This window comes from Gekko japonicus, unplaced genomic scaffold (assembly GCF_001447785.1).
Source record: "Gekko japonicus isolate JY-2015 unplaced genomic scaffold, Gekko_japonicus_V1.1 scaffold2617, whole genome shotgun sequence".
Classification (NCBI taxonomy): domain Eukaryota; kingdom Metazoa; phylum Chordata; class Lepidosauria; order Squamata; family Gekkonidae; genus Gekko; species Gekko japonicus.
Genome location: NW_015170969.1, coordinates 222,660 through 232,489, shown reverse-complemented (window position 1 = coordinate 232,489; position 9,830 = coordinate 222,660). Strand labels below are relative to the sequence as shown.

The window sequence follows — 9,830 nt, the reverse complement described above, 5'->3', positions numbered from 1 at the left end:
CAGAATGCAGAAAGGGCCTTCGTTCAGCTACTGGCTTTGAAATTCCGGGCTGCGGGGGGGGGGGGGGGGGGGGGGCTCCTCCAAACCTCCCTGGCCAAAGTAAAAGAGCCGAGAGTTCAGGAGCGGTGGCCCGGTCATCTGGTTTCTGTTTGTTTGAATTCCCATCTCCTGGGGGGGGGGGGACTGGACGGGTTGGTGGCAGAATGGAGTGTCCTTTGAAAAGAGGCCAAGAGGAACAGGTGGCCCGAAAGTCAGGCTGTAGCGGGCTCAAAACGGCCTGCAACCTGGAGGTAAGAGATACTCCTCTCTCCCCGTGCTTAATCCAGCTCCGTTACACCAAGTATAGAAGGGAGACAGCTCTGTCCTACTTTTAATACCGTGCCGAGGGCCCGCGGTGGCGACAGCAAACGGTAGGTAAACCGCTCGCGTCTTTCCCTCCGCTGAGAGTAGACATGGAGGCCTGTTCTCCGTGGCGGTGACTTGGGTCAGGTGGGATTCCAGGTGCCCTGGCCCGTTGCTTTGCTCTGAGCCCCTCTGCGGATTGGCCAGAAGGAATAATCTCTGCACAGGGTTCCGGCCGAGGACTACCTGCCCAGGTCAACGCCACTTCTGGCACAGGTAACTTGGGAGTCCGGCAGGTAGAGGAGTGGTCTTCCTTGGGAGGCTGCTTGAGGTGGGTGGAATGGGCGGCGGGGAGCTCTCGCACGGCTCTCTGTGGCTTACACGACAGTGGCCTGGTGGATCGTGCCCCACACCTTAGTTACCGGGAGGGAGGAGCGCCGACTGGATTTTGCAGCCCCCCCTCCCCATCCCATGAGCTGTTCTGGGCATTGTGCTATTTCCAAAGGGGGTCTGTTGGGAATGTTCCCTCTAAGCTATGGAGTCTTGTGAGCAAAAAGTCTGCTTTGTGAGCTACCGGCATTAAAGTTGTGAGCAAGCGATTTGGCGACTGCATAAATTAGTTAGCTCTGGAGACATCCTTCCTGAGCGAAGACAAAAATGTGTGAGCCAGGGGCTAAAAAACTGTGAGCTAGCTCACAGCAACTCAGCTTAGAGGGAACACTGGTTGGGATCCCTGTCTGGTCTGAGACAGCTCCGGGGAACCATTTGCGGTAGCTGACGAGTCCGGTGTTGCGTCAAGGTCTTTCGGCCGGTGGCTATTTTCAGTCCCTCTCCAGGGCAGGATCTTGGCCTGCCTTTTGCTGAGGGCAGCAGTTTCTCCCTTCTCCTTCTTCCCCCAGGAGTTACTTGCCCTGCAAGCTCTTTTCTGTGGTCTCTCAACTTTCCACCCGAGGGCATATAGACGGGGTGGGAGTAAGACCCAAACGGAGAGCCAGTCCGGTGTCGTGGTGAGGAGCGCGGGCTCTAATCTGGGAGAACCGGGTTTGATTCTCCCACTCCTCCACTTGCAGCTGCTGGTGTGACCTTGGGTCAGTCACAAGTTCTCTCAGAGCTGTTCTCTCAGGAGCAGTTCTCCAGAGAGCTCTCTAAGCCCCACCGACCTCACAGGCAGTCTTCCCTCTAAGCTGAGTTAGTGTGAGCTAGCTCACCGTTTTTTAGCCTCCGGCTCACACATTCTTTGTCTGCGCTCAGGAAGGAGGGCTCCAGAGCAAACTGATTTTGGCAGCGGCCAAATCGCTCGCTCACAACTTGAATGCCAGGAGCTCACAGAGTAGAATTTTTGCTTGCAAGACTCCACAGCTTAGAGGGAGCATTGCTCACAGGGTGTCGTGGGGAGGGGAAGGGAAAGGGGATTGTGAGCTGCTCTGAGACTCCTTTGGGTAGTGAAGGGCTATGGGGTACAGATCACATCACCTCCTCCTTCTCTTCTTCTTCTTCTCCTCCTCCTCCTCCCCCCCCCCCGTTGCAATCTGCGCTGGCCTTTTGGCTCTAGATGACCGCCTGCCTCATGCAAAAGGGCGTTATGTTGGCTGTCTGTGCCAGCTCTGGAGCCCTAAACTTTAAAACTTTGTGAGAAACCTCCCAAAGAACAGTTCGAAAAGATGCACAAAGTAGTGACATTGAAGCAGGAAACCACAGAGAGCAGCGGGTTTGGGGAGAGCGTGAGGTTTGTAGGAGAGAAGGACATCTGTTCCTTGGGGCGTTTGAGGGTTGCCAGCGATGGGTTTGGAAATACCTGGAGATGAGACGGTGGCGCCCGGAAGAGTGGGCTTTAGGAAGCGGAGGCACCTCTGGAGGCTACAGTTTTCTCCAGGAGAAGTGGCATAAATGTTTGCAGTTGGTGACACCACAGAGAGAGAGAGCTTATTACTCAGCACCGGGGTCATTTCCTGGAGGAGCGCACAGGAGCGGTGCTCCGGCAGTAAAGAGCCCGGGGGGGCGGGCACATGCAACAAGCCCCACCCCCTGCTCCCAGCAGCCCTCAGTCAGAGCAAAGAGCAGCCAGGTAAGCTGAACCCCCCCCCGCCCCCCGGTCCAAAACAGTCCAGTGGCACCTTTAAGACCAAGCTTTATTCAGGTACAAGCTCTCCCTCCTCTGCGAGGGCAGATCTGCACGTTCCTTCCCCCCCAATAGCTGGCAATCCAAAACAGTCCAGTGGAGCCTGAGCGGTGGGTGTTGCCTTCTGACACACTTCCGGTGATGTCAGGGGGTGTGGCATATGCTAATGAGTTATGCTAATGAGTTGTGCTAATGAGCTCCTGCACCTCTTTTTCTACAAAATGACCCCTGGAAATAAATAAGCGATTTATGTGGTCCTAGGGTTGTCAGATCCAGGTTGGGAAACTCCTGGGGATTTGGGGATGGAGCCTGGGGAGGACAGAGACCTCAGTGGGGTACAATGACGCAGAGTCCGCCCTGCAAAGCGTCCATTTTCTCGAGGGGAACTGATCTCTGCCGTCTGGAGATGAGCTGTAATTCTGGGGGGTCCCCAGGTCCCACCTGGAAGTTGGCATCCCTATGTAATCTGGAGTTCAGTTTTAATTCCGGGTAATCTCCGGCCCCGTTTTGGAGATTGGTAACCCTGCAAAAGGGTGCCTGTCCTGGGCAACGTGAACGTGGTTGAAATAACAATCCCTGCACCCCTCAGAATGCATGCGGTTTTCACAGGCCGACACAGAAGAAAAGGAAGGAGCCGGGCATATCGAAAATCAGGGCTGCGGTCGCCGTTGGGCTTAATGAAAGCTGTAGATTGTTAACCGGCAGCGAGCAGTTTTCATTAGTGGGGCTGCAAAGCTGTGTTCCCTCTAAGCTGAGTCAGTGTGAGTTAGCTCACGGCTTTTTAGCCTCCGGCTCGTGCATTTTTCTCTTCGCTCAGGAAGGGATGGCTCCAGAGCAAACTAATTTAGGCAGTGGCCAAATTGCTCGCTCACCACTTTAATGCCAGTAGCTCACAAAGTAGGATCTTTGCTCACAAGACTCCACAGCTTAGAGGGAGCATTGCTTGCAACCAGTGTTCCCTCTAAGCTGAGTGAGTGTGAGCTAGCTCACAGTTTTTTAGCCTCCGGCTCACACATTTTTGTCTTCACTCAGGAAGGGATGGCTCCAGACCAAACTAATTTAGGCAGTAGCCAAATCGCCTGCTCACCACTTTAATGCCGGCAGCTCACAAAGTAAGATTTTTGCTCACAAGACTCCACAACTTAGAGGGAGCACTGGCTGCAAGATAACGGACACATCCGTTAATGGTTTGAAGCCGTTTTGCTTCCGGTGGGTTACTGTAGGAAGAAATGGTAGGGGAAATGAAGGCTGCCCTTTCCTGTCAAGCTTTCTTGGATGAACGTCACAAAGAGTAGTTCCAGGTGGTCAGCTGTGTTGGTCTGAAGCAGTAGAACCAATTTAGAGTCCAGTGGCACCGTTAAGACCAAGAAAGGTTTATTCGAGGTATGAGCTTTTGTGCGCGTGCACACTTTTTCAAATACATTGGAATGGAAGGTAGAGTGGTTTGAAGTAGCTGAAGAAATGTGCATGCACACGAAAGGTCATAAGAACATAAGAGACGCCAATGTTGGATCAGGCCAAAGGCCCATCCAGTCCAACACTCTGTGTCACACAGTGGCCAGAAATACCAGGTGCCATCAGGAGGTCCAGCAGTGGGGCCAGGACATTAGAAGCCCTCCCACTGTTGACCCCCCCCCAAGCACCAAGAAGACAGAGCATCACTTGCCCCAGAGCCCCTAGCTATACCTTGTGGCTAATAGCCACTGATGGACCTCTGCTCCATATGCTTATCTAATTCCCTTTTGAAGCCGTCCATGCTTGTAGCACCCACCACTTCCTGTGGCAGTGAATTCCATGTGTTAATCACTCTTTGGGTGAAGAAGTACTTCCTTTTATCCGTTCTAACCCGACCGCTCTGCAGTTTCATGGAGTGCCCACGAGTTCTTGTATTGTGAGAAAGGGAGAAAAGTACCTCTTTCTTTACCTGCTCTTTCCCATGCATAATCTTATAAACCTCGATCATGTCACCCCTCAGTCGTCTTTTCTCCAAGCTAAAGAGCCCTAAGCGCTTTAACCTTTCCTCATAGGGAAAGTGTTCCAACCCTTTTATCATTCGAGTTGCCCTTTTCTGCACTTTTTCCAAAGCTATAATATCCTTTTTAAGGTGTGGTGACCAGAACTGCACACAGTATTCCAAATGAGGTCTCACCATTGATTTATATAGGGGCATTATTATATTGGCTGATCTGTTTTCAATACCCTTCCTAATAATCCCCAGCATAGCATTGGCCTTCTTTATTGCAGTCACACACTGTCTCGACATTTTCAGTGAGTTATCCACTACAACTCCAAGATCTCTCTCTTGCTCAGTCTCTGCCAGTTCAGACCCCATCAATGTGTATTTATATTTAGGATTTTTGGCTCCAATGTGCATCACCTTGCACTTGGCCACATTGAACCCCATTTGCCATGTTGACGCCCACTCGCCCATCCTTGACAGATCCCCTTGGAGTGCCTCACAATCCTCACTGGTTTTCACCACCCTGAACAACTTTGTATCATCCGCAAATTTAGCCACTTCACTGCTTACTCCCATCTCCAAATCATTAATGAACAAGTTAAAAAGCAGTGGACCAAGTACTGATCCCTGCGGTACCCCACTGCTTACCACCCTCCACTGAGAAAATTGCCCACCTACACTCACTCTCTGTTTTCTATGAACTAGCCAGTTTTTGATCCATAAAAGGACTTGTCCTTCTATCCCATGATTTTTGAGCTTACTTAGGAGCCTTTGATGAGGAACTTTATCAAAAGCTTTCTGGAAGTCAAGGTAAATAATATCTATTGGATCCCCCTTGTCCACATGTTTGTTCACCCCCTCAAAGAACACTAACAGGTTAGTGAGACAAGATCTTCCCTTACAGAAACCGTGCTGAGTCTGCCTCAATAGGTTTTGTTCATCTATGTGCCTACTAATTCTTTCCTTAATAATGGTTTCCACCAATTTACCCGGTATCGACGTCAGACTGACTGGCCTGTAATTTCCCGGATCTCCTCTGGAACCCTTTTTAAAGATGGGAGTGACATTAGCTACCTTCCAATCCTCAGGAATGGAGGCAGATTTTAAGGAAAGATTACATATCTTTGTCAGGAGATCTACAAGTTCACATTTGAGTTCTTTCAGAACTCTCGGATGTATGCCATCTGGGCCTGGTGATTTTTCAGTTTTTAAGTTGTCTATCAGTTTTAGGACCTCCTCTCTCATCACCTCAATCTGACTCAGGTCTTCCAACACCCCTCCTGAAATCAGTGGTTCTGGAGTGGGCAAGCACTTCTCATCTCTGCAGGAGCAGAGCCGAAAGAGAGCCCTACAACATACCCGAAAGAGGGCCGTCCAGCCTCTGCTTGAAAACGTCCAGCGAAGGAGCACCCACCACCGGGGCCGGCTCACTCACTAGGCAAACTAGGCGATCGCCTAGAGCAGGACAGCTCTTAGGGGCACCAAACTGCACCCGGCCCCGTACTCTGGGAGTTTCTTGATTATTTATGTTTTTCATTCTTCCTAAAATGTATTTATTTTTGAAAATTGGTGGGCGCACGGGGGGGGGGGATCCTCGCCTAGGGTGCAAAATAAGCTGGAGCCGGCCCTGCCCACCACCTCCCAAGGCAGTCTGTGTTCCACTGCTCGACCACTCTGACAGTTAGGAAGTTTCTCCTGATATTCAGCCGGTATCGACTCCCTTGTCATTTCCACCCATTCGATCTAGTCTTGCAATCCGGAGCAAGAGAGAATAGATCTGCTCCATCTTCTACATGACAGCACTTCAGATATTTGAAGACTGCAATCATGTCCCCTCTGAGCCTTCTCTTTCCCAGGCTAAACAGACCCAACTCTTTGTTGGTCTTAACAGTGCCACTGGACTCTAAAATTTGTTCTGTCCCAAAGAGTAATGTCTGAAAACATCGCGATCAGTTGAATTCACTTGATCCGTCAGTTGGCTTCATTTATTAGTGGATTCTGTGGAAAGTCTGTCAGAGGGGTCGCCCTGCCCTGTTGGCCTGTTGCTGCACGAATACCGACAAGCAGGGGTCATTTCCTGCCGGAGCGCACAGGAGCGGAGCTCCGTCAGTAAGGAACCCAGGGGGCAGGCACATGCAGCAAGCCCCGCCCCCTGCTCCCAGCAGCCCTCAGCCAGGCCACAAGTAGCAAGAAGCAGCCAGGTAAGTTGCAGAGCCCCCCCCCGCCCGCCTTCAGGCACAAGCTCAACCTCCTCTGTGAGGACAGATCTGCACGTTTCCCCCCCTCTCCAATAGCTAGCAAATCAAAGCAGTCCAGTCGAGCCTGAGCGGTGGGTGTTGCCTTCTGACACACCTCCGGTGATGCCAGGGGGTGTGGCATATGCAAATAGGTTATGCTAATGAGTTATGCTAATGAGCTCCTGCACCTCTTTTTCTACGAAATGACCCCTGCCGATGAGCATAACCAGTTTTTACTCTAGAATAAGGGCCAGGCTCCTGGTTTGGGCTGGACTAAGGACGTGTCAGTCCTTCAGGTGCCCCAAAACGTCTGCTTGTTTGTGATCTGGACAAACTGGGTATTTGATTCAAATCCAGCGGCAACTTTAGAGACCAACGGGATTTGGGGGGTATGAGATTTCAAGAGTCAAAGCTCCCTTCATCAGATACAAGTGGGAATGGAGATCCCTGAGTCCTTATATGCCAAGTCAGAAGTTGGGAGGCGTGTTGCAGAGAAGGGAGTCAGGATGCAGAGGTACCGTGCAGAAGGTAATCAGAAGAAGAAGAAGAAGAGATTGGATTTAGATTTATACCCTGCCCTGCACTATCCAAAGGTGTCTCATAGCAGCTTAGAAACTCCTTTCCCTTCCCCTCCCCACAACAGATACCCTGCGAGGTAGGTGGGGCTGAGAGAGCTCTGACAGAAACTGCTCTTTTTTCAAGAGCAGCTCTTATCAGAACTATGGCTTGCCCAAGGTCATCCAGCCAGGTGCAAGTGGAGGAGTGGGGGAATCAAACCCGGTCCTCCCAGATTAGAGTCCGTGCACTTAACCACGACACCAAACTGGGTCTCGTGATCTCAGCGTGATTACAGCAGGGGAGAGATGCTTAGAGGCAGACAATTAGCTGTTCAAGACAGAGGTGGTCTATCTTGCCCCTCCTCGACACCCCCCCTCCCTAGTTCTGTGTGGCTTTTTGTCCTGGTGGGGTTCCCTGGTCCCCGGGACAGCTTTTCAAGAGAGGTTATCAAAATGGGAAGATGGAGAAAGAGGAAGGCAGGGAACGATCCAGTTCCGCAGTAGAAAGCTAGTTAAGAACATAAGGACATAAGAGACGCCAATGTTGGATCAGGCCAAAGGCCCATCCAGTCCAACACTCTGTGTCACATAGTGGCCAAAAACACCAGGTGCCATCAGGAGGTCCAGCAGGGGGGCCAGGACATTAGAAGCCCTTCCACTGTTGCCCCCCCCCCAAGCACCAAGAATAGAGAGCATCACTTGCCCCAGAGCCCCTATCTATACCTTGTGGCTAATAGCCACTGATGGACCTCTGCTCCATATGCTTATCTAATTCCCTCTTGAAGCCGTCCATGCTTGTAGCTGTTGCCACCTCCTGTGGCAGTGAATTCCAAGTGTTAATCACTCTTTGGGTGAAGAAGGACTTCCTTTGATCCATTCTAACCCAACTGCTCAGCAATTTCATGGAGTGCCCACGAATTCTTGTATTGTGAGAAAGGGAGAAAAGTACCTCTTTCCCCACCTGCTCTATACCAGGCATAATCTTATAAACCTCGATCACGTCACCCCTCAGTCGTTGTTTTCTCCAAGCTCCAATTGGAGCCAGTGGTCAGAGATGTTCCCATTTGCATGCCTTTGGGGGTCCGTGGGTGCTTTTGCAGAGTTTCGGAAGCAGCGTGTTAGGACTGATCTCCGCCCCAAGGATCCTGGAGTCAAAATACTGCAACAGGGAATCCTATCTGGAAGAAGACAGCTCCCGACACGCTGCTTGAAGCGGCTTCCAATAAAATAAAACGCATTGTTTGTTCTCAAATGTTATCAGTGGTGTTTTATTTTATTGGGAGCGGCTTGTTTTATTGCTCGGCAGCCGCAGATGGCGAGAAATGCAAAAGGCAGCGTAGCGGGAAAGAGGATCTTTATGGATACCCAATAAAACAGTGTGGAACGGTGGCTGTTTAATAAAATTTGATGGATGGCCTTCCCAGTTTTTGCAAATAAAAACGCCCAGGCAAATAAAACATTTTCACCTGGTGCAGAAAATAATTCAGACCGGGGACCGGGCGGAGTCCTACGGTTGCCAGATCAAAGATGGGAAACTCCTGGAGAAGTGGAGGTGGAGACTGGTGAAGGTGGGGTTTGAGGAGGGGGAGTTCACCCTCCAAAAGAGCCATTTCATCCAGGAAAACAGTGGGGTATAATGCCGCCGACACCATCCTCCAAAGCAGCCATTATCTCCAGAGAAACTGATCCCTGTATTCTGGAAATCAGTGGTAATTCCTTGAAATCTCCAGGCCACCAGACAGAAGAGTATTACTTCTTAGGAAATTTTTAAATCCACGTTGTCTTAACTCAAACTTTTACCTGTACCAACTGCCTGGCTGTATTTCACAACTAGACGTAACATTTTAAGGTATTGGCTGATCTTTGTAATTGAATTGAATTGAAATCTCCAGGCCATACCTGGAGGATGGCAACCCTGCCACATACCTCAGGAGCGATGGGATCCCACGGCTGAGGTGCCACCACTGAAAAAGCCCCGTCTCTAGTTGGCATCCACTTCATTTGGGATGCGGGGGGGGGGTGTCTGCTGAGCTAGGCGGGAGAGGCCGGTCTTGATCGGTGGGGCAGATCAATTTTGGGAGACGGCGGTCCCATCTGAGGGCAAGAATTATGGGATGTGATTAATCAGGAGACAGCCCTGATAAATCACCTGCTTGGTTCGCTGCCAACAGAGGCAGGGAAGCCCAAGCACTCGGCGGGTCTATTTACAGCCCTCCCGCTGGGCCGCCTCCTCCTCCTCCTCCGGATGAAGGCCAGGTTACATAAGAACATAAGAAACGCCAATGTTGGATCAGGCCAAAGGCCCATCCAGTCCAACACTCTGTGTCACACAGTGGCCAGAAATACCAGTGCCATCAGGAGGTCCACCAGTGGGGCCAGGACATTAGAAGCCCTCCCACTGTTGAACCCCCCAAGCACCAAGATGACAGCGCATCACTTGCCCCAGAGTCCCTATCTATACCTTGTGGCTAATAGCCACTGATGGACCTCTGCTCCATATGCTTATCTAATTCCCTTTTGAAGCCGTCCATGCTTGTAGCCACCACCACTTCCTGTGGCAGTGAATTCCAAGTGTTAATCACTCTTTGGGTGAAGAAGTACTTCCTCTTATCCAT

At 51.0% G+C, this 9,830-nt stretch overlaps 1 protein-coding gene across 1 annotated transcript in view; it reads left to right on the top strand.

The window, feature by feature from the left end:
• Positions 1 to 291: 291 nt before the first annotated feature.
• Positions 292 to 9,830, top strand: part of MYLK2 (myosin light chain kinase 2) — a 69,459-nt gene continuing 59,920 nt past the window's right edge. Inside the window, 1 exon segment of the mRNA XM_015418942.1 lies at positions 292 to 410. The gene's annotated coding sequence lies outside the window, so the exon portion shown is untranslated.